At 38.1% G+C, this 27,474-nt stretch overlaps 1 long non-coding RNA gene across 1 annotated transcript; it reads right to left on the bottom strand.

Moving 5' to 3' along the window:
* Positions 1–1,765: 1,765 nt before the first annotated feature.
* Positions 1,766–25,003, bottom strand: LOC142623184 (uncharacterized). Its single transcript, XR_012842069.1, has 3 exons — positions 24,760–25,003; positions 23,359–23,420; positions 1,766–2,007 (listed from the first exon to the last, which is right to left on the bottom strand). It is a non-coding gene; the product is annotated as an uncharacterized LOC142623184 (long non-coding RNA).
* Between the last annotated feature and the right edge of the window lie 2,471 nt (positions 25,004–27,474).

The following is a 27,474-nucleotide window of genomic DNA, read 5'->3' on the forward strand; positions in this document are numbered from 1 at the left end:
ATAATGAGTACATGCATGTTAAAAACATAACATATAATTTTTTTTTGGCAAGCCTAGCAACATAATGCACAAACTTGAGTTTTAATTTGATACAGTATCATAAAACCAACTTAGTGATAAGATTTGTTCAAAATGTTACCTAGTTGATCATAAGAAAGAATGGATCATTGTTATGAGGAACTATAAAAAAAGATGGTGACAAATAAAGTAACAATTGATCTCAATGTATTTGGATGAAAGATTTCATTGTGTGCAACTATATTGTACTCTGATTATTGTAGTAGATAAGGGTGATAGATGACTAATTTGAAAAAGTCAATGTAGCTATAAAAGCTTAGAGGTAGAATCAACAGGGTTGTTATTGTATACTCCAAGAGTATGCTCCCTTCCTTTAACAGAGGGGTGGGCCCTTGGGCCCTATGGTGGGTGAGACCCACCCTTCTCTATGTGTGTGTGTGTGTGTTATATATATATATATATATATATATATATATATTCCTCAATACTTGACAACTAATTGACCTGGATTTTGACATAGGTCTATTTAATTGACCTGAATTCATTTTGAGTTATAAGGAGAGGGAAAGCATTGCCTCTTGAAATGTTCATGCTAGCCACATTATTTATTGTAGCAGATACTAGATAGGGGTGATAGATGACTAATTTGAAGAAGCCAATGTAGCTATAAAAGCTTAGAGGTAGAATCGACAAGGTTGTTATTGCATTCTTCGGGAGTATGCTCCCTCCCTCTCACACAAGGGGAGCCCCTCCCTCTCTTTAGTAAAGTTGAAAATATCTAAATATATCTAACTACATATATGTAATATGTTTTAGGACAGTGTCTATTCCATAATCATAATGCCAGGAATTTCAATTCAAAAAATAAATTGTGTATGCTGTGGTTTGTGTGCAACAAGATATGTAATTGTGTACTAACAATTAATTATACTTTGGCTAGGTGCTTACAAACTTTGTATGCCACAACACACCCCACTAAATCATGAAACGACGTTGTATGGAGATGTAAAACCGAGGCATTTTTGGCTTGTCCTTGAAACGTTAACGAACTTCCACGTACCAAATGACACGTACCCACGCAAATATAACAACCTTCTCTGACGACTCATCCTTTCTTTTTCCTCAAACACACTGTTAGGAGCTTTGCAAGTTGCTGATGAAGGCATGAGGAATTGGAGTGCTTGGACAACATCAAGCCAGTCACTTGGCTTAATGTTTTCTTAAGATACCAATGGCTTCTCATGCCTATCTAGTGAAGCTCCTAAATGCTCTTGGAGGGGGACAGACTCGATCTCCTTGTTGCATTCAGAATGATGAGCATAAGGAGGGGCTGCATGTGGAGGCACCTTACTCCACATGATGCCCCAAGGCCATGATAGTGGTGAGCTATGGTGGGCAGAGATGGTTCGGTGATGATGAGCAACAGCAGGTGGTGCTGACCCAAGGTGATGGTTCATGGCATGGTGGCTTGGCTGGGTTGCTTTTTGTGTGGGCTTGGTGGCTTGTGTGCGGGCTTGGTGGCTTGTGTGCAAGGTAGTGCTGGGCTGCTGTGATGGTGTTAGGCTATGCAAGGTGTCACGACCCAAACCCGATACCTGGATTTGTGACCATGACCGGCATGCTAATATCAAGCTTAAACCTGATATTAACAAGAACCAACTTAACTTTTAACAAAAACTTTTACAAAAGCTTCCCTCTTTCTTTTTAGTCTTGTTTCTTTACTTAAAAGATATAACTTTTCACTTGACATTCAGAGCATCTACACTGTACCAAAAAAATAACATAATCTACCGGTTACTAAAGTTCTAAATTTCACATAATACATCTCTTAATACTTTAAGGTACACAACTTTCATTAGATCCTAAAATACATCATACTACAAAGCTAAACATCAAATTGCTAATTTGGGATCTATGCTTTTAAAACTAAAACCAGCTCCTTCCAAAACTCGACTAAGGCTTCCTCTGCTCCAAAATAAAACCTGTTGACTGAAAGAGTGGAAGGGGTGAGCGACACAGCTCAGTAAGGGTAAGATACATAAGAATTTAATAAGAATGCATGTAAATCAAATCATTTCATTTTACGATTACTCTGATAGGAGAACATCTTTTCATGCATAGTATTTTATACTATTCATAATAATAACTTATACTTTTTTCATAAGAAAATAATTGTTCTCCTTTTTCTTATCAGAATAATATTACCAAAACCTTTCAGGTTGAATTTCTTTTATTTCTTACAAAGTCACCAAATATAATATTGATTGTTTAAAATCATGTGTGTGTGTATATATATATATATATATCCAATTATTTTGAGTATTATTATTATTTTGGTTATTTTCATGGATATATCTCCCATTCCCCATATTTTGTTTTACATCTACTTTATGATAACTCTTTCATTCCCATTCATTCATTTCTTTATATGTTAATATTTCATCATCATCTTTTGTCTCCATCTTTTAACTTTATACCATTGGTAGGCTGAGCCTCCTTCTTCACCCTTTTGCTTATTATTCTGTGATTATTGGTCCGAATTAACTCTTGCATCCCAGTTATCTGCTTCTTCTCTACATCACTTCCTCAATGTTTGAAGGTTATGCTTTCCATGGGTGGATGGCTGGACCGGACAACTTCCTTAGTATCTTCTTTGGTCCAACTTGTTTTGGTAATGACACAAGACTTTTTGTGCCATTCAAAATGGTTCTCAAAGTATTCAAAGAAAGGGAAATTACTAGATATCTTTTTCATGACTGCTTTCCATCCTTCCAAAACTTCTTTCTTTTGCTCTCTGGTATGGTTGGCTCTATAGGCTTCTCTTTTGACTACCATGTTAAGACTATAGAACAAGTTTATGGAATAAACAAGGAGTACAAAATGTGCTACTTGTTAACTCCATCCGCCCTAATAGAACATAGGAAGCAAGGACATAACTTCCTACACATAGGTTTAGTCCAGGTCGGAGTTAGACCTCTCATCAGAAAAGGGTTGAACAGTTCAATCCTTATGGCCCTTAGAGATATTCGTCATATTAGGTTTAATGACAGCCTCTTAGGAACCATAGAAACTAGTCTTAGTAGTGGACTAGTTCATTTTAATTGTTTCCCTGATTTCATAATTTTCCTTCATGATGAACATGTCATGGAAGCACTCACACTTAATATCAAGACCCATGGAACCCTCATGGTGCAGGGAACCAGCCAGATAGCCTTGATATATAGAGTTTAGTACAAGTGCATGAGAACAAATCTAAATGTCCAAGCACCTGACAAGAAAAAGATGGGAAAAACCACTCTCATTCAAACCACTGACCCTAGAGCCAAGATTCAGGTACCTAGAACCTTGAAGTGGTCTGAGGTCACGTTTCCCACAGGTTGGACTCTAGAGAATTGATAGGTCAAAAACATATTGACCCCTTGTAATGAATTAAGTTGATTAATTAGCTAAGTTATTAATTAATCAAGTTAAAATGCAAACGCGTGGTAGCACAAACAAATCACCAATAAACTAAAGTATGCAGCGGAAAATAAATAACACAGTGATTTGTTTACGAATGGGGAAAACCTACACGGCAAAAACCCCACCGGGTGAATTTAAGGTCACCACTCCCGAAACTCCACTATTATCACAACAAGCGGTTACAAGTAAAGGAATTCTAAGTACCTTACCAACCTACAGTTGAACCCTTACCCCAATACCCAATTGGACTTGTTCTGTAGTGACAGTTTCTCCTTTCAATGCACGGCTCCTAAGTACGTGACTAACCAATTGCGCGGATCCCAGTACGCGACTTCAATCACCAACTAGAGAAGATTTGTTGGCTGCAAAGTTCTTCAATTCATCCACACGATGAAGATCAAGAAGATGCTTGGTTACAAAACCCTACGGTGCAAAAACACAACAACTTCTTCACAAGAGAGATGAACTAGGGCAAGAACTTCGTTTTAAGTTACAATGTGCATGAACAAGGAATTCTCAATGCTTGTGCAACTTGCCACACTTTGACGGCCCTTAAAATAATCCTTTTATATGTCTAGGGTTAGGAGAAAAGAAGGCCCAAAGACACATCCACGGATTAGAGTTAAAACAGAACTAGGAATCTGTTTTTCTTAAATCTCGACAGCTACAAGTGTCGAGGTGCTGTCCTGCAGTTGTCGAGCCTCGAGCTAGAACAGCTTCTTAAAGCTCGATAGATGCAGCTGTCGAGCTAGTTGTCGAGCCTTAATGAAGAGCACTTCTCAACTAGTTTCTTGGACAGACTTGCATGGTTTTAACACTTGATCTTGAAACCTTGTTTCTTGAAGCATTAACCTCATCCTAAATCTACCCAATTACAAGTAAAGTGCGTTTTGACAAAGGATAGGCCAATTACATAAATAATGAATGACATATGTTCTAAACAAGTGAAACACATATGTCCTAACAAGAATGAAAATCATCCTCTCCAGATCCAAAACCCAGCCCAGAATCCAGATCTAGATTTTGTTCAACAACTAGCCAATGGTACGGTTAGACTAAGTTTTGATCAGATTAGATTCAGAACCCCTTTGGATTATGATGAATCTAGGTTTAAAATACCTTTAGATGAGTTAAGGTTTAGATCTCCAATAGATCTACACCAACCCATTAGATAGTCACCTATCCTTCTTAGAGATAGACCTGCATCCCAGAGTAGCTCAACCAGACCTTTGGCACCATTCCCAAAGTCTAGAAGAGATTTAGGTTTAGAACTTCAGGGTTAGTACACCTTGCTACACAGCCAAACAGGATTCAGTTGTCAATGAGGAAGACAATCGTGAACAATCCCCTCCATCCCCATCTGGGACTGATATGGAACAATCATTTCAGTTCAATAACGAAATTCTAAACATTACAAGTGAACTATGGAGTGAATATCATTTCATAGGAAACACAGGAAGAATTTCAGTATTTACCACCAGGCCATATTCCACCACCATCAATCTCCAGAGGATTGGTAATTGCAACCCCAGAAGGTTCATTACTCGAGGAACGAATCTAGACTATGAACCCTTAATATACTGTGGCCTTTGCAACCAGTATGCCATCCATTGTAAGCATGAGTACAATTATGATTCCCCATGGGATCCCTATGATAGGTATCCATCTGATGCCCCCTCCACAGACTAAGCATTCAGGAGAATAGGAAGGAAGCTCTTAGGATTGATCAGATCATCAATCAGCTCCATAAGGACTTTTACCCTCCAGTTCAAAGAATGGTTACAAAGTCTCAGTCTAGTCTAGACTTCATCTAGGTCGCCAGAAAATCTAGCAAGGAATTAAAAGATCTTGCCCAACAGCTGCTTCTCCGATCAGAACAGCGAGTCAGAAGAAAAGGTTTCTCCTGCCTCTTTAGAAGCCTTGGTAAACCGCAATCTAATTAACCCCTTCCAGGATTCACAAGATCCCTACGATGGTTACAATTTGGATAGTGATTAGATTATTTTGATTAGCACCAGTCACTACTCAGGATAGGATTATTCAAGATATGATTCCAATCTAGTTACTATTCAAGAACAGCACCAGTCACTGTTTTGAACAATACCCACACTCAACAGAATTCCAAACAAGTTACTATTCATCCACAGTACCAGTCACTGTAGATAAACAGTACCCCGAAAAAGTAAGGAGACAAGACACTATTCATGAACGGTAACGGTTACTATTCATGAACAGTACCATACACAAGATTCCAGAAGTACTATTTGCTTTCGGTGGAAAAGGTTTTCACCTTCAGTAAAAGCATTTTACCTTCTGGATTTTCAGCAATCTTCAGAGGAATCCAAGGCTCCATTTAGCTATATAAGGCAGCCAAGGCCTTATTCTTCAGCAGGTCCAATTTTAGGAAGAGTTCCAAAATTCCTCCCTTCTTATTACAACCCTTAGTCTTGTAATCAGATGGCAACCCCAGTTTACATTTGTATTACCCCAGTCAGTTTTTACAACTGTAACCAGATGGCCTCAGTCGGCCTTTCCTTTTGTTATTATATGGCCCTAGTCGGCCTTCCCCTTTGTCTGTAACTTACCCCCCTTTTAGGAGGGTAGTTGGGAACATCTAGAACTGGTAGAAGAGTAACTTCTAAACAACCTATTCATTGTTCTAGATTAAAAGCTTAAAACAAACTATCACAACCTAATCACCTTTATCCTCAAACTTCCGAATCTAACCTTAGATCTGAAAGCAAATAGTACTTTTGGAATCTTGTGTATGGTACTGTTCATGAATAGTAATAGTTACTATTCATGAATAGTGTCTTGTCTCCTTGCTTTTTCGGGGCACTGTTTATCTACAGTGACTAGTATTGTGGATGAATAGTAGCCTGTCTAGAATTCTGTTGAGTGCGGGTACTGTTCAAAATAGTGACTGGTGCTGTTCTTGAATAGTAACTGGATTGGAATCATATCTTGAATAATCTTATCCTGAGTAGTGACTGGTGCTAATCAGAATAATCTAATCACTGTCCAAATTGTAACCATCATAGGGATCTTGTGAATCTTGGAAAGGGTTAATTGGATTGCGGTTTACTGAGGCTTCTGAAGAGGTAGGAGAAACCTTTTCTTCTGACTCTAGCTGTTCTGATCGGAGAAGCAGCTGTTGGGCAAGATCTTTTAATTCCTTGCTAGATTTTCCGGCGACTTGGACGGAGTCTAGACTAGACTGAGACCTTGTAACCATTCTCAGAACTGGAGGGGTAAAGTCCTTATGGAGCTGATTGATGATCTGATCAATCCTAAGGCCGTCCCACCATTTTACCAAGAATTCTCTATTTAGTAGATTAGTATTGATGGTATAGCTCCACATGCTTATCCAGTGGATCCTGTACATGACTGTCATATGCAGAATTGCTGGAAATTGGGAACCATGACTTGAAGCTTTGCATCTTGAGTCAAAGTACCTTAGGGCATCCTGTAAAGGTTCTGGGAAAATCTGTGGGATTGATCCAAACATCTCCCACCATTTGAGGAACCATGAAGGAATCTGACAGGAGAACTTCTTGTCAAACATCAAGAACCATGAATGGTCATAGTTTTTATTATGATAAAAGAGAATTTTCTCAAAGGTGTCCATGTAGTCATAATAACTATAATGGAGTTCTGAACTTGTGAGAGACTTGAAATCCTTGAGTGTCTTTAACAAGGAGGGGTGCTGTTCTCAATCTTTGCAACTGATGAAACCTGTGATGATGAACTTATGATAGAGGACTACTAAGGGGTCTCCTCTGTTCATGATGTTTTCTATTCGAGCAGACTTTTCCTGGATGAGGATGCTCTTATAGAACTTGATATATTTCTCTGGGTGTTTTGGTAAGAAATGCCATCCCTATGGCAAAACTTCCATGGCAAGGGCAAGGGGGTCTGTTATATGAACTAGGTGTGGTTCAATATAAGAGATATGCTGGATGAAAGATTTCTTAACATAAGAAGATCTTCCTTTCTTGGTTGGGCAGAAAGAAGGCTTTTGGGATTGGATGGGGCCAAAAGGTTCTTTGATTGTGTATAGGGAGATTTTTTTTGGAGGCCGGGTGGCTGAAGCTGAAATGTAACTGGGTTGACCATAAGGTGGCCTCTCATAATTTGGTTTTGGGATTGTAGAAACCAAATAACGACTGGCAATAGTTGAAGGCGAGGCTGGGGCATACTAGCCAGGGTTCTTTGCCTGAATAGGGGAGAATGGTACTAATTGGCTAGGGGTGATTGGTACAAGTTTGTTAGGGTTCTTTTCCTGACTAGTACCACTAGGGGTTTGTTGTTTAGGAAATTTTGGGGGTTGGGGTTGTACTGGTTTCTTTTCGGACATCCTGGTTGCTGTTTTGCAAAAATTGATAGGTTAGGAAATCAGGAATGCTGTTCTGGTTTCCTTCTATGATTTCTAAATCAAAGTTAAAAAACTAAAAGGATGGCTTGCCATTGTGCAAAATTTTGTTTTGATGCAATATTTTGAACATCTTTTTCCAAAACATGTTTTGCAGATTTACAATCAATCCTTATTAAAAACTTTTGATTCAAAAGATCACCTTGAAATTTTGAAATGCATAGTACTATAGATAATATTTATTTCTTAATAGTACTATTATTAATCTGAGTGGGAGTCCATATTCCTGAATGAAAATAGACTATCTGTTCAGGGGAATCGGGACTGACATGCTGGAGGAGGATGCCACCATAACCTATGTTAGAGGCATTTGTTTGGACAATCTTAAAGGAATTGACAGAGGGAATCCCTAAACAAGGAAGTGTCTTGACATATTTTTTGATTTTCTGGACGACTGCTGTGTGATCTGTAGTCCAAGGAGGTGGATTTGTGTGAAGTCTATCAAAGAGAGGTTTGCATTGCTGCCTGGGGTTTTGATAGAAATCGAAAATGTAATTGAGAGATCCTAGAAATCTCTGAAGCTGGATAGCTTGATCTATAAGTTTGATGACTCCATGATGAATGTCAAAACCTAAGAGCCGAACTTTAGTTTGGAAAAGTTTGATTTTTGGGGCTGAAACAACAAGGCCATTGAGCTTGATGGTATGGAGAAATGCTCTTAGGTGTTTCTGATGTTGTTCCAATGATTCTGAAAAAATAAGTACATCATCAATGTACACAATTGCATGGCTGGAGAATGGATTGAAAATCTCATTCATGATATTTTGGAATTCAGAAGGTGCATTTTTTAGACCAAAGGGCATTACGTTCCATTCGTAATGTCCAAAGGGTGTGGTGAAAGCTGTCTTATACCTATCAGACTCTTTTATTTGTATTTGCCAAAAACCACTCTTCATGTCAAACTTACTGAAAACCACAGCTCTACAAAGCCTATTGACTAAGTCTTTTTTGTTGGGAATTGGGTACCTTACCCATTCTAAGACTTTGTTAAGGGGCTTGTAGTTGATGACTAGCCTAGGAACACCTCTTTCTATCTCAGCATTCTTTTGGACATAAAATGCTGAACAAGACCATGGTGATCTAGACTTTCTAATGATTCCATTGCTAAGGAGGTCCTCTATTTTTGCTCTGCAAGTATCCATGAGTTCTTGGTTCATTTGGATAGGTCGAGCTTTGGTAGGGATGTCCTTTTCCTGAAGACCTTTGACATATGGGAGAGCTACCTCCTATCTCTTTCTATGCCAAAAGGTTGTGGGTAGATCAGAGCAGATTTCCTACTTAAGTTTTTCCTCAAACTTTCTGATCTTATCCTGGATGGTTTTATAAGTTAGTTGTTCCTCAACTTTCTTGTATCTCAATTCATCCTGCAAGTGCTTAAGATGCCGGGTCTTGGCACTAATCAAATTCAGGGTCTTGGAGACAGAGATTTCCTGGAGGCTGCTAATTTCTCTAGGTTCGGGGCCCCTAAGAAACTCAAACTTGACTGATTGGCCAAAGGGATGGGCAGTGAGACCTTCACTATCCACTGTGAAACAGTAGAGCAGACATAGAAAAGGGTTTCCTAAGATGACCCTATCTGTCATGTTCTTAACAAGGACAAATGTGGTTTTGAAACATATGTTGTCCTGACAAACATGGGCTTTTGGGAATTTGAATTCAATTTGCAATTTTCCACCACTTGCAAATGTCAATATCTTCGTAGTCTTCTTGAAGTACTTGGAGGGAATGATTCCTTCTTGGATGCAGTTGAGATCAGCACTTGAATCTATTAAGGCTATGACCTCAAATTCAAAATCTTTGCTGATGACAATCCTGACTTTGGAATGCCATTTTTGGAAGTTAATCCTACTGATGGTATCTAAGAACTTCTCACTAGATGGTTCTTGGACCATGTCTGCTGTAGGATTAAGAGATTCATCAACTTCTTCATCAGAAGGATTCTGAAATGAGGGACCTTCCTCATTGCCTTAATGAGAAGTATTTTCCAAATGTTTCACTCTTTGATCAAGGAAATTGTGATCAACCCTAAGAATGGTTAGTTCCTGCTTGAGGGTTCGAATCTTAGATTTTGTTTCCTTAACTTCCTTTTGAAGGTCGTTGATTATAACTTCCTTCTTGGACTTGGTGAACCTATTGTAGATCTTTTCTAAGTCTACTTTGGGCTCCGGGATCCTTAGTTCAGGTTTATTGGTTTCCTTAACTAAGGTTTCATGGAATTTGGTAAGCTTCTAAGCTTTGACTGGGTCATCGATCTATTCTATGAGATCTAGGATGAGCTCTTCTTGCTTACTGAGAACATTGATAGTTTTGTTCCTATAACAACTATCTTTACATGGTATGGGTGCATCCAGGCCACTAGAGGTACTAAAAAAGGCTCTAAAGGGTTCAGAGGATGACTGGTATAACTGTTGGATCTCTTGGTCACTAGAACTACTAGAAGTCTCACTTTTCGAGTGGTCAAGTTCTAACAACTTAAAGATCTCATCCTTACTGAGTTGGTCATTAACAAGGGTGTTGATAAGGGATTTGGCCTTAGCTCTACACTCTTTTCTGAAATGGCCTCTCTTTCTACAGTTGAAGCATTTTCCTGATGCTTTTGGAATGGGTTTTCCTGTGGATTTGGATTTTCCTTTCTTATAGAAATCATCATGACTATACTTCTATTTTCTATAATACTTGGCTGATGTTTTCTTCCTATGGAATTTCTCAGAGGATTCATTTCCTCTGTATTTGGATTTCTTTTTGGAAGGGTTTATTGAGGGTAAGCCATACTGTGTACAGAAGTTCCCTACTTCGTACTTGGCTTTGTTTTTGCTGGCTTGGCTTTAGATTTTCAAATCTCTACACATCTTCATTCCTTCACTTCGGATGGCGCTAGAGATGTCTTCATAGTTTAGGTTATCATAATCTATGACACCTAAGGGGCTGCAAAGGGTTTCTTTGACTTTCTGGCCAAAGAGTGTGGGTAAGCCATTGATAAACTTCTCCTTCCAAAACGGAGAGTTACAATCGCTTCTGTGCATGACTCGGGTAGTAAAGACATCTTCATACCACCTGTAGTCACCTAAGGTTTTACATCTAAGGTTACTTAACTGCTCGTAAATCCTAGATGTGATATTGCTGGGTTTTCCTATGAAGTGTTTCATGATCGTATAGATCAGGGTATTTACTCCATCAGGAATTCCTCTTCCTATGCGCTCATCAAAGATGGGGGTTCCTTCCTTATCTTTTTGGATTGCATTCTTGATGTCTTCCTTAGACTCTTCTATTAGGCAATTGTTCAACCGTTGCAGAAGTTTTCCTGTAAATCCTAATGCTATGAGCTCTATGACCTCTGTATAGGGACGTCCTTCGTCCAGGTAGTTATTGGCTACCATGGTCATATGCTGGATTTTGTTTAGGATTTCTTATTCTGATAAACCATCTATGTTCCATTCATAGAGTTTACTAGAGGATATTGAGAACTAGTTGCTAACATTCCTTTCCTCGAACTGGAGGTCAGGAGGTGTTGGTCTAGGATACCAATTCTTGGTTAGGCTAATTGGACTTACTTTGGAGTGGTAAAGCCTTTTTACCTGAAGTTCTCTAAACTGGTCTTCTAGTTGTCCTATTTCTTTGTTAGATTCTTGTGAGGCTTGACTAGAACTACTAGAGGCTGTGTGGACATCTAAAACCTTAAGCTGTGGGGTTTTCCTAGGCGAAGGGATGACTGGTTTCAGCTTCGCTAGTTCCTCAAGCTTTTGGGTAACGATCTCTAAGGCTGTTGGGCTCCTAGAGGTTGTTCCTAAAACATTAAGTTGGGGATTCTTGCTGGTGAAGGGGTGACTGGTTCCTTCTTCACTAATTCCTGCAGCTTTTGGGTGATGATTTCTAAGGCTGTCTGATCCTTAGGTTTGAGGCTTGTATGCCTAGTTGTGGGAAGTTTGACTAAAGGCTTTTCTAGGGTTCGGATAGGCTTGCTAGGGCTTCCTGGCTAGAGGATAACCTTGTTCTCAATCCTATCTTCTATCCTATCAAGCTGTTTTCCTATGACATCTAAATATTGGTTGGTGTAGTTGTTTTGCTCTATCACTTTCTTAACTGGTTTTTCCTCACCAGAGAGAACCTTGAAAGGGGAGGCAACTACATTACTTCCTCGGTGTTTAAAGGTTATGCTTTCCATGGGTGGGTGACTGGACCAGACAACTTCCTTAGTGTCCTCTTTGGTCCAACTTTTTGTGCCATTCAAAATGGTTCTCGAAGTATTCAAAGAAAGGGATATTGCTGGATATCTCTTTCATGAATGCTTTTCATCCTTCCAAAACTTCTTTCTTTTGCTCTCTGGTATGGTTGGCTCTATAGGCTTCTCTTTTGACTCTGTTTTCTTTAGAATCAAACTCCTTTCCTAAGGCTACTAGGTCAGGGGTGAAGTCTTTCCTATTTACCATGAGTTGGTGATCTATTGGAGGGTACTGGGGTTCTTGCTGAAATGGTTGTTCCATATCAGTCCCAAACGGGGATGGAGGGGCCAGTTCTCGGTTGTCTTCTTCATCGACAACTGAGTCCTGTTTGGCGGTGTAGCAAGGTGTACTAACCTGAGATCTGGTCTTACATGTCTCAACAGTACACATCTGCAACAAACTTTGGGGCTAAACACAAACAAGAAGAAGCAGATAACTAGGATGCAAGAGTTAATTTGGACCAATAATCACAGAATAATAAACAGAAGGGTTAAGAAGGAGGCTCAGCCTACCAATGGTATAAAGTTAAAAGATGGAGATAGAAGATGATGATGAAATAGTAACAAATAAAGAAATAAATGAATGGGAATGGAAGAGTTATCATAAAGTAGATGTAAAACAAAATATGGGGAATGTGAGATATATCCATGAAAATAACCAAAATAATGATAATACTCAAAATAATTGGATAACTATGGCGGTGATGCCTGCTAACTTGATTGAAAGTAAAATGTAACTTACAACTTCGACCGGCCAAACTATACAACCAGGAAGATTTTCGAAAAATTATGGTTTAGAGACCACACAGAGCTCGGTTAACAAGTCTCACAGGTATATTTCTACAACAAACTTTAGGGCTAAACACAAAAATAAGAAGAATCGGGATAACAGGGAAGCAAAAGTTAATCTGAACAAATAATCACAGAATAACAAATAGAATGGTTAAGAAGGAGGCTCAGCCTACCATTTACAGATGTAAAAGAAGATGATGAAATAGTAACAGATGTTATCCAAGTTACTTTGATATTATAATTATTTTGAATTATGTTGATGGATATATCTCCCATACCCCATATATTGTTTTACATCTATTTCATGATAACTTTACCATTCCCATTTATTTATTTCTTCATCTATTACTATTTCATCATCTTCTTTTACATTTGTAAATGGTAGGCTGAGCCTCCTTCTTAACCATTCTATTTGTTATTCTGTGATTATTTGTTCAGATTAACTTTTGCTTCCCTGTTATCCCGATTCTTATTAGTTTTGTGTTTAGCCCTAAAGTTTGTTGCAGAAATATACCTGTGAGACTTGTTAACCGAGCTCTATGTGGTCTCTAAACCATAATTTTCCAAAAATCTTCCTGGTTTGGTTTGTCAGCCCGTGTAGCTGGGGAAGGCATTGAAGGGTGACTTACTTTGTCTGTAACTTACTTTAGTCTATAACTTAGTCTGTAACTTTAGTCACCCTCAATATCACTATGGCCTTAGTTTGTAACTTACCCCCTTTCTGGTTGGACAAATTTTGTTAATTCAAAAGTAACTTCACCTTTGAATGATAAAGGTGACTAGGTTGTAATTGTTAATTTAAGCTTGTAATCTTGAACTATGAATAGGTTGTTTAGAAGTTACTCTTCTACCAACAATAGATGTTCCCAACCATCATCCATCCCAGAGATATCAGCAGATGTAGGAATAATTAATTTGGAGTCTTATGAGTTATCCGATGTAGATCTAGACATAAGAGATTGGAATATCCCTAAAATAGCCACCAACCAAATCTATAAGTCCTCATGGTCTTGGAAGAGAGCCTTCAAGACAGATTATCATGTCAAGACTATAGAACAAGTTTATGGTATAAACAAGGAGTACGAAATGTGCTACTTGTTATCCCCTTCAGCCATTCAAGCACATAGGAACCAAGGTCATAACTTCCTACACATAGGTTTAGTCCAAGTTGGAGTTAAACCACTCATTAGAAGAGGTTTGAACAACTCAATCCTCATGGCCCTCAGAGATGCTCGTCACATCAGGTTTAATCCTCTTGCCCTAGCCATGGAAGTTCTACCACAAGGATGGCATTTCTTACCAAAGCATCCAGAGAAAGATATCAAGTTCTATAAGAGTATCCTTAGCCAGGAAAAGTCTGTTCAAATAGAAAACATCTTCAACAGCAGGGACCCCTCAGTAGTCCTCTATCATAAGTTCATCATCACAGGCTTCGTCAGTTGCCAAGATTGGGGACAACATCCTTCTGAATTACGGATCCTCAAGAACTACAGATCTCCCTCAGGCTCAGCATTCTATTATAGTTATTATGACTATATTGATGCCTTTGAAAAAGTTCTCTTCATTCAGAACCAGAATTACAGCCACTCATGGTTCTTAATGTTTAGCAGAGACTTCATTGGTCAACTTCCATCCTGGTTCCTAAAGTGGTGGGAAATGTTTGGATCAATCCCTCAGATTTTCCCGGAACCTTTACAAGATGCCCTAAGGTACTTTGATTCAAGATATAAGACTTCAAGCCATCACTCCCAGTTTCTGGTAATTCTACTTTTTTCCCAAAGATTCAGAATCCACTATATTAGCAAGTGGGATTATAAGATTAAAACCAATCTCTTGGATAGAGAATTCTCAGTAAAATGGTGGGACAATCTAAGAATTGAACAAGTCATCAACCAAGTCTATAAGGACTATCCTCCTCCAATCTAGCAACCCATTGCCCACAGGACAAGATCTCAGTCTAGCCTAGACTCCGTCCAAATTGCTGAAAAAACCAGCAAAGAATTAAAAGAACTAGCCCAGCAGCTAATGGCCCACTCACAGCAGCTAGAATCAGAAGAACAGGTTTCTCCTACTGTTTCAGTAGCTTCAGTTAATCACAATCCAATTGATCCTATTCAGGATTCCCAAGATCCATATGATGGGTATAATTTGGATAGCGATTAAAAAGCATCCTGACCAAGCAACTCAGGATAAGGTTCCAATCCGGTTACTATTCAAAATCAGCACCAACCACTGATATGAACAGTACCCGCATCATAAACAGTACCAGCACTCAGCAGATTCCCCGACAGATTACTATTCATCCAAAAACGACAGATGAGCTTCACCATCAAACATTGCCAATCGTTATTTGGTTTCAACAATTCCAAAACCAAATTATGAAAGGCCACCTTATGGTCAGCCTGTGGTATGGGTTGGATTCCAAGGGGATGGATTGGTTCAAAGCCTTTCAAAAAGAAGTTTGCACTGTTGTTTGAGATTCTGATAGAAATCTGGGATATAGTTGAGAGATCCTAGAAATCTTTGAAGCTGAGTTTTATCTAGGATTTCATCTGGAAACTTATCTGCAAACTAGATAGCTCTATCTATGGGTTTGATTACACCATGGTGAATATTAAAACCTAAGAAACGAACCCTGGTTTGGAAAAGTTTGATCTTGGGGCCTGAAACCACAAGACCATTGAGATTGATAGTATGGAGGAATGCTCTTAGGTGTTTTTGATGTTGTTCCAAAGATTCTGAGAAGATGAGTACATCATCGATGTACACAATTGCATGGCTGGAGAAAGGATTAAAGATCTCATTCATGATATTTTGGAACTCAAAAGGTGCATTCTTGAGACCAAAGGGCATTACATTCCATTCGTAATGTCCAAAGGGTGTGGTGAAGGCTGTCTTATATCTATCAGACTCTCTAATTTGTATTTGCCAAAATTCACTCTTCATATCAAACTTGCTGAAAACTACTGCTTTACTAAGCCTATTGACTAAGTCTTTTTTGTTGGGAATTGGGTACCTTACCCATTCTAAGACTTTGTTAAGGGGCTTGTAGTTGATGACTAATTTGGGAACACCTCTTTCTATCTCAGCATTTTTCTGGTTGAGATGAACAAAATTAACAAAGTAAGTTACAGACTAAGGTGACCATGGTGATCTAGAGTTCCAGACTAAGTTACAGACTAAATTTTGTTTGACCATCTCTGAACCGGAACCTTTATCGGTTGAGGTATTACAAAAGTAAAGGGGAGCCATCTGATTACAATGCTAAGGGTTGTAAAGAGGAGGCAAAGCTGAGTGAGGTATTTTGGAGTTGCTCCTAAAATTAGACCTCTGAGGTATTCTGGAACTCTTCCTAGAATTGGACCTGCTTCAGAAGAAATAAATAAATGGGAATGGTAAAGTTATCATGAAATAGATGTAAAACAATATATGGGGTATGAGAGATATATCCATCAATATAATTCAAAATAATTATAATATCGAAGTAACTTGGATAACTATGGTGTCACTGCTGCCAACTTGATTGAATGATAAAAAGTAACTTACAACTCCGACCTAACTCCGACTTGGACTAAACCTATGTGTAGGAAGTTATGACCTTGGTCCCTATGTGCTTGAATGGCTGAAAGGGATAACAAGTAGCACGTTTCGTACTCCTTATTTATACCATAAACTTGTTCTATAGTCTTGACATGATAATCTGTCTTGAAGGCTCTCTTCCAAGACCATGAGGACTTATAGATCTGGTTGGTGGCTATTTTAGGGATATTCCAATCTCCTATGTCTAGATCTACATCGGATAACTCATAAGACTCCGAATTAATTATTCCTACATCTGTTGGTATCTCTGGGATGGATGATGGTTGGGAACATCTATTGCTAGTAGAAGAGTAACTTCTAAACAACCTATTCATAGTTCAGGATTACAAGCTTAAATTAACAATTACGACCTAGTCACCTTTATCCTCAAACTTCTGGATCTAACCTTTAGATCTGGAACAGGAGTATACAACAGTGAGATAGACACCTAATCTGTGAACTCGGTTACCTACCGTACTTTCTTCCAAAATGAGGACCACCCTTCAACGCCTTCCCCGGCTACACGGGCTGACCAAACCAAACCAGGAAGATTTTCGGAAAATTATGGTTTAGAGACCACACAGAGCTCGGTTAACAAGTCTCACAGGTATATTTCTGCAACAAACTTTAGGGCTAAACATAAAAATAAGAAGAATCGGGATAACAGGGAAGCAAAAGTTAATCTGAACAAATAGTCACCGAATAACAAATAGAATGGTTAAGAAGGAGGCTCAGCCTACCATTTACAGATGTAAAAAAAGATGATGAAATAGTAATAGATGAAGAAATAAATCAATGGGAATGGTAAAGTTATCATGAAATAGATGTAAAACAATATATGGGGTATGGGAGATATATCCATCAATATAATTCAAAATAATTATAATATCAAAGTAACTTGGATAACTATGGCGTCACTGCTGCCAACTTGATTGAATGATAAAAAGTAACTTACAACTCCGATCGGGCCAACTTGGCTCTGACAATCCTTAGACTGTCCCACCATTTTACTGAAAATTCTCTGTCTAAGAGATTGGTATTGATTTTATAATCCCACTTACTAATCCAATGGATTCTGAATCTTTGGGTAAAAAGTAGAATTACCAGAAACTGGGAGTGATGGCTTGAAGTCTTATATCTTGAATCAAAGTACCTCAGGGCATCCTGTAAAGGTTCCGGGAAAATCTGAGGGATTGATCCAAACATTTCCCACCATTTGAGAAACCAAGAAGGAAGTTGACCGAAGAAGTCTCTGCTAAACATTAAGAACCATGAATGATTGTAATTCTGATTCTGAATGAAGAGAACTTTCTCAAAGGCATCAATATAGTCATAATAACTATAATAGAGTGTTGAGCCTGAGGGAGATATGTAATTCTTGAGGGTCCTTAATTCAGAAGGATGTTGTCCCTAATCTTGGCAACTGACGAAGTCCAGCCTAGATTATATCCAGATCGCTAAAAAATCTAGCAGGGAATTAAAAGATCTTGCCCAGCAGCTTATAGACTAGTCAGAACAACTAGAGACAGAAGAAAAGGTTTCTCCTGCCTCTTTAGAAGCCTCAGTAAACTGATGCCCAATTGACCCCTTACAGGATTCACAAGATCCTTACAGGATTCACAAGATCCTTACAGTGGTTACAATTTGGATAGTGATTAAAGCATCCTGACCAAGCAACTCAGGATAAGGTTCCAATCCGGTTACTATTCAAAATCAGTACCAGCCACTAATATGAACAGTACCCGCATCATAAACAGTACTAGCACTCAGCAGATTCCTCGACAGATTACTATTCATCCAAAAACGACAGATGAACAGTACTCCGAAAAAGCAAGAGGACAAGTCACTATTCATGAACAGTAACAGTTACTGTTCACAGACATAATCATTCAGAATCACTATTGCTTTCGGTGGAAAGAGTTTTCACCTCAGTAAAAGAAAATTCACCTTCCGTGATTCTAGCAATCTTCAGATGGCATCCAAGGCTCCCTCCAGTCTATATAAGGCAGCCAAGACTCCATTCTGAAGCAGGTCCAATTCTAGGAAAAGTTCCAGAATACCTCAGAGGTCTAATTTTAGGAGCAACTCCAAAAATACCTCACTCAGCTTTGCCTCCTCTTTACAACCCTTAGCATTGTAATCAGATGGCTCCCCTTTACTTTTGTAATACCTCAACCGGTTTTCACAACTGTGATCTCATGGCCCCAACTGACAGGACAGGACCATGGTGATCTAGACTTTCTAATGATTCATTTCTTAAGGAGGTCCTCTATCTCTGCTCTGCAAGTATCCATGAGTTCTTGGTTCATTTGGATAGGTCGAGCTTTGGTAGGGATATCTTTTTCATTGAAATCTTTGACATATGGGAGAGCTATCTCGTGTCTCTTTCTATGCCAAAAAGCTGTGGGTAGATCAGAGCAAACTTACTGCTTAAGTTTTTCCCCAAACTTTCTAATCTTTTCTTGGAGGGTTTTGCAAGTTAGTTGGTCCTCAACTTTCTTGTATCTCATTTCCTCCTAAAGGTACTTAAGATGTATGGTTTTGGCACTAATCAGGTTTAAGGTTTTGGAGACAGAGTCTGCTTGGATGGTGTTAATGTTTCTAGGTACTGGTCCACTAAGAAACTCTTTCCACCGAAAGCAATAGTAATTCTAAATGATTATGTCTGTGAACAGTAACTGTTACTGTTCATGAATAGTGACTTGTCCCCTTGCTTATCCAGAGTACTGTTCATCTGTCGTTTTTGGATGAATAGTAATCTGTCGGGGAATCTGCTGAATGCTGGTACTGTTTATGATGCGAGTACTGTTCATATCAGTGGCTGGTGCTGATTTTGAATAGTAACCGGATTGGAACCTTATCCTGAGTTGCTTGGTCAGGATACTTTTTAATCGCTATCCAAATTATACCCATCATATGGATCTTGGGAATCCTGAAGAGGATAAATTGGATTGTGATTAACTAAAGCTACTGAAGCAGTAGGAGAAACCTGTTCTTCTGATTCTAGCTGCTGTGAGTAGGCCATTAGCTGCTGGGCTAGTTCTTTTAATTCTTTGCTGGTTTTTCCAGCAATTTGGATGGAGTCTAGGCTAGACTGAGATCTTGTCTTGTGGGCAATGGGTTGCTAGATTGGAGGAGGATAGTCCTTATAGACTTGGTTGATGACTTGTTCAATTCTTAGACTGTCCCACCATTTTACTGAGAATTCTCTATCCAAGAGATTGGTTTTAATCTTATAATCTACCTGCTAATCCAGTGGATTTTGAATCTTTGGGAAAAAACAGAATTACTGGAAATTGGGATCAATGGCTTGAAGTCTTATATCTTGAATCAAAGTACCTCAGGGCATCCTGTAAAGGTTCCGGAAAAATCTACAGGATGCATAGGAAAGGATTTCCTAAGATGACTTTGTCTGTCATATTTTTGACAAGAACAAATGTGGTTTTGAAACACATGTTATCTTGGCAAACATGGGCTTTTGGAAGTTTGAATTCAATCTGCATTTTACCTCCACTAGCAGATGTCAATCTCTCCTTAGACTTCTTGAAGTATTTGGAGGGAATGATTCCTTCTTGAATGCAGTTAAGATCAGCACCTGGATCAATTAAGGCTATGACCTCGAATTCAAAGTCTTTGCTAATGACAATCCTGACTTTGGAATGCCATTTGTGGAAGTTAATCCTACTGATAGTATCTAAGAACAATTCTTTGGAAGGTTCTTGGGTAAGATCAGCTGTGGGGTTAACTGTTTCTTCATCATTAGAAGGGTTTTGAAATGAGGGACCTTCCTCACTGCCTTGATGAGAAATATTTTTCAACTGTTGGACTTTCTGAAGTGCATCAAGCTCTTGCTTTAAGGTTCTAATTTTACACTTTGTTTCCTTGGCTTCTTTTTGAAGGTCGTTGATCTTAACTTCCTTCTTGGATTGGACAAACCTATTGTAGATTTGTTCTAAATCTACCTTGGGTTGGATCCTAGGTTCAGTTTTACTGGTTTTCTGTACCAAAGGCTGGTGGGTTTGGCTAGGCTCTTGAGACTGGACCATGTGGTCATCTACTTTTATGGTAAAGGATTTGATTCCACAATTTTTTCTGAGATGGTCACGCTTGCCACAATTGAAGCATTTTCCTAGTTTCTGTGGAACACCATTTTGAAGTTTTTTAGCCTTGCTATAGGCTTTTGAAACTATCCTTAGCCGAGGGGCTTTGCTATTACGGTTTTCAAGTATTTTCATTTTCAGATGTTTCCATTTGGCTTCTAGGGGTTCTTTCTCTTCTTCTGTGTCTGAGGAGGAACTGCTAGAGCTTGTATGGATATCTAAAACCTTAAGCTGACTTGTTGAAACTAGTGAAGGGATGACTAGTTTCTTCTTCACTAGTTCTTCTAGTTTCTGTGCTACAATTTCTAAAGCTATTTTGTCCTTAGGGTAACTGAGACTGGTGTGCCTAGTTGTGGGTAATTTGACTAGAGGTGGATGGCTGGACCTGACAACTTCCTTATTTGCATTAGGTCCTTCTATGGTCCAAGCTCTGGTGAGAACACAAAACTGCTTGTGCTGGCCAAAGTACCTTTCAAAGTATATGAAAAAGGGGACATTATGGGATATATCCCTCATGAATGCCGTCCATGCTTCAAATACCTTTTCTTTTTGCTCTCTGGTGTAATTGGCTTTGTAGGCTTCTCTTTTGACTCTGTTTTCCTCATAACCAAATTCCTTTCCTAATTCTCCTAGGTCAGGAACGAAGTCTCTGTTTAATACCAGAAGCTGGCTATCTATGGACTCTTGCTGAAATGGTGGTTGTTCCATATCAGTTCCAGATGGGGATGGGGGGGATTGCTCACGATCGTCTTCCTCATTGACAATCGAATCCTGTTTGGCTGTGTAGCAAGGTGTGGTAAGCTGGGAATTGGTTCTAACTTCCTGGAACTGTACACCTAGATCTCTTCTAGACTTTGGGAATGGTGATCCTAGAGGTCTGCTTGAGCTACACTGGGATGTAGATCTATCTCTAAGGTAGATAGGTGACTGCCTATGGGGATGGTGTAGATCTATTGGTGATCTAAACCGAGATATATCTAGGGGTGGTCTACACTCATAGTCTAGAGGAGTGCTAAGCCTAGATCTGTCAAAACTTAACCTGACCATGCTGTCAGCTAGTTGTTGGACAAATTCTAGATCTGGATTCTGGGCTGGGTTTTGAATCTGTAGAGTATGGTTCTCATTCTCTAAAGTCCAATTGGTTGGGAAAGTGACCTCTGTCCATTTTAAGGTTCTTGGAACCTGAATCCTGGCACTAGGGTCAGTGGTTTGGATGAGGGTTGTCTCACCTTTCTTTCTCCTATCAAGTGCTCCAACATTCATGTTCGTTCTCATGCACTTGTAGTATACTCTATATGTCAAGGCGATCTGACTGGTTCCCTGTGTCATGAGGGTTCCATGGGTCTTGATATTGAGTGTGAGGGCTTTGATAACTGTGTTGTCATGGAGATAGATAGAAAAATCTGGGAAACAGTTAAAATGGATGGGTCTGTTGCTAAGACTGGTTTCTATGGTTCCTAGGAGGCTGTCGTCGAATCTGATGTGACGAGCATCTCTAAGTGCCATGAGGATTGAGCTGTTCAAACCTCTTCTGGTGAGTGGTTTCACTCCAATTTGGACTAATCGTATGTGTAGGAAATTATGTCCTTTGTCTTTATACTTTTGGATAGCTGAAGGGGATAACAAGTAGCACGTTTCGTACTCCTTGTTTATTCCATAGACTTGTTCTATGGTCTTAACATGGTAGTCTGTTTTGAATGCTCTTCTCAAAGACCATGAAGACTTATAGAATTGGCTGGTGGCTACTTTTGGGATATTCCAATCTCCTATATATATATAGTCTTATTACAAAATAGTCATTTTGACTTAAATAAGATAATTGGTAACTTTATCTTACATTAAAAACATCTTAACAAATAAGAAAACTTTTCTTTATAAACTTCTTCTCATAAAATATTATAACTTTTATAGTCATAAAACTTAACATTTCTTAAAGAACTAATTTTTGGTGACTTATTAACATAAACTTATACCTTTATCAAAAGCTTTATCTTTAAATAACACTAAAACCTTTTCATCAGATTCTTTATCTTTAAAGCACAACAAAACTTCAGAAACTTCTATCTTTAAAGAACAACTTTTCTTTTCATCAAAAACTTCTTTTCATGAGAGCTTTTAACTTTTCATAATGCATTTAAAAAATTTTATCCCCTCATGATCAATAAAATAATATAGCTGTTCATAACATATTGGTTAATCCATATCTGATAAGTCTGTACTTATTTCGGAGGCTTCTAGCACCACTGTGCTAGGCATCTAGCATTCCCCACAATGCCAGGTATTCCCGAGATCACATCATAATACATATCTACAACTATGGGTGTAGGTTGACATCCTCCACAAGTTGGCCGTAACCAACGAGGGCGGGTACAGTAGAGCCAGTCCCACTTTTAATGGCCAATCAAATAACTTTTTCCATGGAAAGTCAGTAATTAAACCCCTATTGGTAGAGTTCAGATCATTAGAGGACATAACCCAAAAACATTTCATTCTTATGTATCATACTGAAATTCATAGTTTGCATAACATTTCATAATAAAATCATTTCCATTGTTTTCTTTAAACATCATGTTCGTGGAATTAGTAATAGCATCAATATGCTTAAATCATATACATAAAGTTTCAAGAACTCACGAATATATCTTTGTCTGAAACATGATTATATGTCATATCTCTAATCACAAACTTTTTTAATGCATAATATACTTTAAAATAACCTCATGACTTACCAAATGCTCATATAACTTATCTCTTACCTGAAAGTAGAGGAACTGAGAGCCTACAGTCGAAGGAGCTTAAACTTGAGTACTGGTAACACCTAAATCAAATATCAAAGTTTATTACTATCAATTACTCCTTATCATAAACTTACGCATTCATCTCAAAACCTATATCTTAAAATAAAGGAAATCCTAATCTCACCTCAACGACGTTCCCACAAACACAAAATACATTCATCAAACAACATGCTCACATTAATCTCATATCTCTAAATCATAGAGAAACCAACATTCTCACATTAATCTCATATCTTTAGAAGAGCCAACTTCATTTCAAAAGGTGCTTTGAGATTAGAGCAATAATGCATGCGTAAACATAAACTCTTTTAAGTATGGTCATGTAATTATATACACTCACATGGCAACACATTGAACAAGATAGCTTCATAAAAATAACAATCAGATGGTTTAGAACTCCTCCTTTGAGTACTAAACCTTGAACCAAGTTACACAAAATTTATCTATGATTCTAGACATACTAAATGATAAGCATATTAATTTATAGTTCAAAACATTCACCCTAACTTTAGAATTAAATCCTCAAAGTCAGAGTTATCATTTACTGTTTACTGCTCATTTCAGTGGCATATACCCCATTTGTAAAATACAAAAGGGCTATCTAAACACATCCAATCCTCATACAATTTTACAAAGACACTCCTCTGGATGTCTAGTAAAGGCCATATCAATTTAGGAGTCAAAGAATAAAACCATGATTTACTAAAAATCATACAAGACAACATGCTCAAATATGTCCTAACAGAATTTCATACAACTTAGAAATTAAACCATTATTTTATATAAATCCAAGTGCTGTGAGACCACTTCCATTACAACCATATGTGTCTTAGCATTCATTGGAATTATCCCTAGCATCTAAATCTCTGTATACAATTTAATACATAATTTATCATGCATAAACACAGAATCTGTCACAGAGGCAGCTTTGAAACGTTTTTCTTGTAAAATTGTAAAATGATTGCAAATAGTCTTATTATCATATGAGAATTTTTATGCACTCATTAGACATGTTAGAAAAAACTTATATACAATAATTTAACCATTTAGAGAAAAATCAAATACAAAAAAAAAATCCCAGTAGTAACATCAAAAGTACTCATCCCAACTTTTTCTTACTTTCTTAATCATATTTAATCATTAATTAGTAAAAACCCTAATCTACCTTCAACAAATCACCAACACAGATTCAAAGCTTCTTAAAATAGTATATATATATATATATATATATATATATATATATATATATATATGGACTTACAAATTCATGATTTCCTAATTTTATAAACCACAAATTTCATTACTAAAATTTCCATGAAGAAATTATAGATTCTAAGGTGAGAGTAGCTAAACCCTTACCAAGTTTATGGTTCTTGAGGGGAAAAAGAAGTAGAATCAATTTTGCATGAAAGGATTTCCCTTTCATAGTGGTTGAACCCAAAAGTGTGAGAGGCATAGAGCTTGACAGAATTTTTGAGTCTTCTAGTTTTCTTTGAGAGAGAAAGAAGAATTGAGATGGAGCCTTGTCTTTCTTTTGGTGTGTGGACCCGTGAGTTTGACAAAGGAGACTCAAGAAAGCTCCTAGCTCTTTCCTTAAGAGAAAAGAGAGTAAAGTGAGGTGAAATTTTTGATTTGTGTGGATCCGTGTGAATAGAGAAGGCTTCTTGGATGTTCTAGTGTCTTGAGAAAAGCCAAAGAAGAATGAGGTGGAGTTTATCTATTGCATGGCCAGCCAAGTCTTGGTCTTTGGGTTTGTCAACATGCATTAAACTTTGGCATTATGTGTTGAATTTCCATTGGTTGCAGGTGTGGGTGGAATTTCTACTATAACATCTCATGCATCATACTTAATTAAATCACCACTAACTATGCATCTATTAACTTAAACCACTTAATATAATTTTTATACATACTAAGTATATATTCATAATACAATTAGCCATTCAACTATAATCTTTACAATTCTTATTCAAAAGCATTATAAAATAATATATTTATTAAATACTCTTATATTGATTTTAGAAAGTAATTGACTCAAATAATAATTAACAACTTGAACACATAGGTTAACTATAAAGTTGGGTTAGGGTGTTACACAAGGCATTGGGCTGGTTGGTGCTGGCAGAATGCTTGGACTTGTGTGTGTGGGCTGATAGCAGTTGCTTGGTGGGCTGCATATAAATATGCTGTGTGGACTGTGATGTTGATGAGTAAGGCTTGGGCAGGGGCCAAGTTTCTAAAACGTTATGGATAATCATGTGAGGGCTGCTGGAGCATGGACAGAGGCCTCATGATGTGCTGAGTGATGGGCTGGCATGTGCAGAGTGTGCAACAGCAGTTACCAGTCAGTTCCTAGCTTGCTGGAGGTCCAGACCTGTTGTGTAGGGGCTGGAAACGTGGAGAGCAGGCCAAGACATCATCAGCTGGAGGTGTTCTAAGTTAGACCACATGTGGCAGCAAGTCCTGGACAGGAGGCAGTCACTTGATAGTAACTGCCGTGACAGTTATTTTTGTGCATATAGCCTATGTTGTTGGGGTTGCCAACAGTAGAGAATGTATTATTGCCTTAGAGAATTTCGTTTGTATTTTCTAGGCTTCCTTTGTACTTGAATAATGAATAATAAAGGTTGGGGGTTGGTGCTCTATAAATACTGTGTGTGTGAATTCCTTAATAATTCTGTTTTGAGTGTTCTTGCAGTGTATGTGAGTAGTGTATTGGCTGAGACTAAGGGATGAGTTTAGATTGGGCTGAAACGCAGTGTGTCTACATTTCAGCTTTTTTTTTTTTATTTTTTATTTTATTTTATTTACGCACACATATCACTGTTCATTGGCCATGAACAGTGATTTTGGGCCAATAAATAGTGATTTTAAGCATGAACCGTTAAAAAATTATTTTACTACAGTGTTTTTTCAGTTCTAAGATTATAATTTAAAAGAAAAATTCACCCTGAGACACCCACGCAGCTCTTTCTCTCTCTATCTCTCTTTCTCTCTGTGCGTTTGCGATTCCATTTGTTGAATCTGTGCGTGATTTGTGTTTGGAACCTAATCTGCTGCTGCAACAATGTCATTCTTGGATTTTGAATTGTACTCTCTCATGGCGGCGCCACACAAAGCCTTGTTCAAAATAGCCGTGATTGTAAGCTCTATCTCTATCTCTGTTTAGAATTTTGTTTCTGGATTCTGGTTTTTTTTTTTTTTTTTTTTCCCGAGAAAATGCATGCAGCGAAACGTAATCAAGGTTTTAAAAGTCAAATTTATGGAAAGAAAACAAATCAATATTTAAACGTAGAATCTAAGCTTAATTTTCCTCTTTTTTCTTACAACCGAACGGAGGTTTAGGATATATGAAATAAAAAATTTCCCAAAATTTTCAAATTCAACTCCATTTAGTTGCTCAGAAAATAATGAAAGAAATTAAAGAAATCAAAAGAGCTGAATTAAACGAAACGACGAAAATGTTTCTGTCATTTGTGCAACAGAGCTAAACGGTAGTCGTTTATTGTAAATCATAGAATTTTTTTTAAATAACTATAAAATCCAAACAATATTATTAGTTAGCCAACGTTTCAAACAAATTTGGTTTCTAACAAATCGAGTCCAAAGGACTCGATTTTGGGCTTGTAAATCAAGTATATTGCACTCGGTTTTCCTGTTGCGCCATCAGTTGAGGTGGATGAAAGAGTCCACGTAGACATAAAAATCGAGTTTATTGAACTCGGTTTTGGGTCATACAAATCGAGTCCAAAGTCCGGCCCACGTCAGCTTTTCACAGTCAGGTCATGTGACTCTAAAGGAAATCGAGTCTACTGGACTTGATTTCTGTTTAGCTGTCCACGTGTCCCAAACACCCAGATCACTCTCACCAAAACACTCTCATTTGCACACTCAAAACCACAGTTCACACTCATCCCTCACTCTCAAAATCACAAAAATTCAAACACTCACTTAGTCTCACACCGTCTCTCTCACAGTCTCTCACTCTCACTCTCTCTCTCTCAAACACCCAGACGCTCAAACCTACTCAAGCACGAGACTCTCTCTCTCTCTCTCTCTCTCTCTCTCTCTCTC

The sequence above is a fragment of the Castanea sativa genome, chromosome 2 (assembly GCF_040712315.1).
Source record: "Castanea sativa cultivar Marrone di Chiusa Pesio chromosome 2, ASM4071231v1".
Lineage (NCBI taxonomy): Eukaryota > Viridiplantae > Streptophyta > Magnoliopsida > Fagales > Fagaceae > Castanea > Castanea sativa.